This window comes from Mytilus californianus, unplaced genomic scaffold (assembly GCF_021869535.1).
Source record: "Mytilus californianus isolate M0D057914Y unplaced genomic scaffold, xbMytCali1.0.p SCAF_27, whole genome shotgun sequence".
Lineage (NCBI taxonomy): Eukaryota > Metazoa > Mollusca > Bivalvia > Mytilida > Mytilidae > Mytilus > Mytilus californianus.
Window position 1 is genome coordinate 143,922 of NW_026262676.1, and position 5,341 is coordinate 149,262.

The 5,341-nt window shown below is 32.8% G+C and overlaps 1 long non-coding RNA gene across 1 annotated transcript; it reads right to left on the bottom strand.

Annotated features, from left to right (window-relative positions):
• Positions 1 to 221: 221 nt before the first annotated feature.
• LOC127732769 (uncharacterized) lies at positions 222 to 5,035 on the bottom strand. The gene is made up of 4 exons (XR_007996423.1): positions 4,505 to 5,035; positions 1,780 to 1,955; positions 1,177 to 1,275; positions 222 to 400 (listed from the first exon to the last, which is right to left on the bottom strand). It is a non-coding gene; the product is annotated as an uncharacterized LOC127732769 (long non-coding RNA).
• Positions 5,036 to 5,341: the final 306 nt, after the last annotated feature.

A 5,341-nucleotide genomic window follows, 5' to 3' on the forward strand; every position in this document is an offset into this window, starting at 1 on the left:
TATTGTGTTCCTCAAATCAAACATGAGTTGTGTCCATTTGTTCTGTCCCACCAACTGTCGACATAGTAACTGTGGGTCTTTTGTTTGTATGAATTGATATACACATGGTAATTTATGGAAATATTACTGATTGATTCAAATATTTAATATATATAACCTGGTCTATATTACTATTGCGCATTCTCATGACATTCAAAGCAATGTGGTTTCTGATATCTTTTAGAGACGGATAAAAACGTTTGCTGTAACATGGTGGTAGCTGATTCGGAAACAAGTCCTGTTTTAAATGAACTTCCAACAATGTTTTCATTAGTGTAGTGCTCAGGACATTATGATTATTGACCATTTGGAATATGTAGTCCTTTAAATGGCTGTCCATAGGTTAGATTAATAAAGCCGCCTGAAAGGGAAAAATCATGTTAAGTCAAAATAATATGATAAACATTTTCAATGAAATGGAGTTGTTAATTTCTTTACGCATGATGTGTTGAAGTATTTTTTAAAATTGTGTTCACTACGAGAACCCTATTCTGTGGTTCTTTAATAAATTAATGTTTTGCATTCTTCAAGATTTCGTTATAGTTCGGGCTATTTATTCCTTATAATTTTTTAAATAAAAATAATTACATCAGGATCAACGAAATAAAAAATTTGCAAAGACAAAAAAGAAAAAAACAATTTCATGTGATATGGTCTGTGTGCTCATTTTTACTCGGCATACTGATTAGGTACAGGTGTTCTGTATTCAGACTGTCCCCATTATTTAGCAGTTTCTTGATTCTGCGATTTATATCTTCCTTCTCTAATCGGTGTTCAAGGGATGAAGCCTAAAATGTCAGATTAATAAACAGCTGTATAAGGAGGGAACGGGGATAACATTGACTAGTTTAAGTTTACTGAATAGGTTTGTAAACGATAAGTTAATTGTGAGGCGGGCATGTTTCCATAATATTCATAGGTGCGTTTATTGTCATGGACATCGGTCACGGAAGCATTATAAATGTTCGTTATTCCCATCAAATCATAATTGTTAATTATCAGGATCTAAGCATATATGATAATGTTCATTGTCCGTTGACAACGCACCAGAATGGCTAGTGCCTTGATAGTATCAACCTTGCTAGGTCATTGTTTATAGAAAATTGCTAACATATATCTCTGTATTTCATTACTTACCTTGAGGTCGGAAAATGTACCTAACTCTGATTTTTGCCGGACAGTTAATCTTTTTAGTTGGCTGTATTGTTCTTTATTCTTTGTAAATGTGTGATCTCCCTAGTAAAATAAAAGTACCGGTGACTAAACTTTAAAAGTGATTTCTTAAACTGAATAGAAAGTTTTGCATTGACATGTCATATGCTTGCTTTTATGCGAACATTTTAATTAGTGATAGTGCATAACACTACTATCACATATACTCTCTCTCGCTCTCACGGAGCCTTTATTTCCAGACACAGATTTTTCAAAATTTTTACAAAATTATCAGATTTATTTTATATCATACATGTCAAAAAAATATTTTTTGTTTGGTTTTATGATAACAATAATTTAAGATAATATGCAATAATATGATGTTTTCAGTAAAAAAATGAAATGGGACCACAAAACTTCTTCAATAAACATTCCTTTAATAACTAAGGTTATCTGAATTATTTCCCCTTATATGGAAACATCAAAAAAATCTTATCATACGAATACTTTTCTTGATTTTTTTAAATACAGTTTTTCATTCAAAAAAAAACTGTGGAAAATTAAATATGAGTAAGAAAAAATTATCACCTTTGAATCCATTTTATTTCTGGTTTTGTCCTTTTGATGGTGGTCACGTCCATGCTGACAGTCGTAAATCTTTTCCCCAATTATTACGAACGGAACACCATCGGCAGGAATATAAGGCATAGCATTTGTCTGGGTATCTTCAAATCTTATCACACTGTCTATTAATACAGATGATTCTGTCGAAAAAAAACCCAATTGTAATATTTGACAAAGTAAAACACAGAGGTAATCAAACCATGTATTTATAGAAGATGAAAACAATAAAAATGATTTTCAATATTTGGATGGTAGTCTCAGTGAAAAGATTATTAGGTCGAGACACATTTATATATATTTATACGAAATCTGTTCTTCACATATTAAATTTAAAATATGGTTTATTTAAGAAATTTTCCTGAGATTTTTACCGGTGACTTCATTGACGGACACATAAATCAATATTTGGGAAATGGTCTTTTAAATTAACTATCTCATTTTCCCTTCCAAACATCTTTTCCTTTTTCATAGAATTAAATTTTGTTGCGGTTTTAATTTCCTGACTTCTTACAGCCTGCTGTACTTTGTCGATTGACTGGACACATATAACTTCCAGTAAAGTCACAGGGCTGAACAACATATACATAAAGTTAAGGATAACACTATTTCATGAAGTGTGTTAATGGTGTTATATAACTATAAGGAAGACTATCATTCTAACTGAAATTCTTAAAAAGATCTAAAAAGGTAAATATCTGGATAGTATTATGTTATTTTACGTGCATGTAATTTAAGAGTATAATATTGGATGTTATATCCGAGTATTGTTGGATTATAGTATCCACATTGAGTGGGATAACTTCTAAGGGGCGTGGATACCATGATTGTTATGATACTGACAAAATACATGTATTTTTGCAATTAAATGGTCAATTATTTGATGTTATATCCGTGTATTGTTGGTTTATAAATGCAAACATTGAGTGGGATAACTTCTTATGGACATGAACACCAAGATTGTTATGATCTGTATACTGCCAAATCCATGTATTTTTGCAATTAAATGGTCAATTATTGGATGTTATATCCGTGTATTGTTGGTTTATAAATACAAACATTGAGTGGGATAACTTCTTAGGGACTTGGATACCATAATTGTTATGATTTGTATACTGACAAAATACATGTATTTTTGCATTTTAAAGGGTCAATTGTTGGCTGGTATACCCGTGTATTGTTAGTTTTATAGTTACAAACATTGAGTGGGATAACTTCTTAGGGACGTGGATACTCTCAAGAGCCCTACCAAGGGGATAAATAAGTTTTATATAGTAATATAAAAATATTTACAACTTACTTTAAACTGTACAGTTATCCCACCACCCATGGATATTTCGTATACTAAGAGTATTGATCGTTTGACACATTTTTTTAAGTCTATTTACACAGTGTCAATTATTTCCTATATTTGATCTTTTAGGAGATAGGTGTTCCTCAAATGGAGTTCATAACAAAATGTCCATGTTATTTGTTCAATGTCGATATACTAGAGTTGTCTGAGATCACCCCCAATTTAGGTGGGGTTCGTGTTGCTCAGTCTTTGTTTTCTATGTTGTTTCTTGTTTACTAGTATTTGTCTGTTTGTCTTTTTCATTTTTAGCCATGGCGTTTGTCAGTTTATTTTCGATTTATGAGTTTGACTGTTCCTCTGGTATCTTTCGCTCCTATTTTAAGTGAATAATTCTTCTCAGACTTTCGCAAGTCCAGAATAAGCTGCAATAGTAGTCCTTCTTTTATAAGATCTTCGTATTGTTTTTTTTTTTTTTTTTTTCTATATTACACTTTACGGTGGTTTTTTTTTTCTTTCTATGTTACACTTTACGGTGGTAAAGTTTTTTTTCTTACGTCTTCTAATTTATCATAGTAAATTAATGTTCTTTTGTTTCAGGGGAGAAGAATTTAGACCAGATTTCGAGAAATCAGGAGAACTTACATGTATTTTTGGAAATGCTATGCTAAGGATTACCCAAATGATATGAAAATATTCATTGTTAGTGAAATTGTGAAACGATTGGCCTGATTTTGAGGTGTTTTCTCCGAAATTGACTCCCCTACATGGAAGGTCTTTGAAAAGCAGGCGGTGGCAACTTCAATTGATGAGGAGAAGGCATAGATTTCCTAGCCGTATTTGGCACAACTTTTTGTGGATTTTAGGGTTATCAATGCTCTTCAACCTTGTACTTGTTTTGGCTTTCTAACTATTTTGATCTGAGCGTCACTGATGAGTCTTGTGTAGAAGAAACGCGAGTCTGGCGTTAAAAATTATAAGCGTGGTACCTTTGATAACTATTTACACCACTGCTGGTGGACCGTTTCGTCCCCGAGGGTATCACCAGCCCAGTAGTCAGCACTTCGGTGTTGACATGAATATCAATTAAATAGTCATTTTTATGACTATACTATTTGCAAAAATACGAATTATTCTAAATATTAAGGATTTTCTTATCCAAAGCATACATAACCTTAGCCGTATTTGGCACAACTTTATTGGAATTTTGGGTCATCAATGCTCTTCAACCTTGTACTTGTTTTGACTTTCCATCTGTTTTAATCACTGATGAGTTCGGTGTAGACGAAACGCGCGTCTGGCGTAACAGATTATAAGCTTTGTACCTTTGATAACTGACACTTTTGAAGTTTACCAATTATTATTTGCTTACTACCAACGACAAAATTATTTAATATTCACCTGTGTTAATCTCACACCTTCAGTGTATCCGGCACTTTCCAAGCATAATTTTAGATTCAGCCTAATATAAACATAAAGTCGTATTAATAGATGTTCAAACTGTAACGATAATGGTCGGGTTGCGCCACTACATAGGGAGCCGGATGTGGGTTACAGTGTCGGTGTCAAGGCCAATCAGATAACAATACAGTAATTTTGTCATTGGCAGTACGCTAAGTTTAAAGAAGAAAGGTTACAGAAATTTTACCTATATGCAGGTGCACATTTTGTGCCATATCTAAGCATGAGCATGAGAGAGATGCATGCCTTAAATCTGCATGCCATCACATTTATTCAGTATATTAGCAACAACAAAACTGTTTACTTGAGTAATCAATCTACTTGAATACTAGCAACGACAAAATTACTTCTTGGGGGCAAAAATATCTTTTACAACATAGCAGATTGGCAAGGACGATGTTATAGGGATTTGACATTATTCAGACACATTAATTAACACCCAAAGGTAGAGGTAACAGTGTACAGCCTTACACATTGATACGTCCTTTAAAGCTCGAAGTCGGGTCCTTTCAGGGGACAATAGTCCTACCACGAATAGAACGCCACATTATTAATACCATACCAAATATAAGAGTATTCTTCATGGTACCATTTCTATCAAAATACTTATATTTAGATTATTGGAAACCCCATACATGAGTCTTCAGTCATAGTATGTATGAATAATAAAGATCGTGATAAATAGGAGACAGCATTTAATACACTGACAAATTATAGGAATAGATATATTTTTCTATATAAATTTGTTACCCTCAGTTTTAGTTTGTAACACGGAAC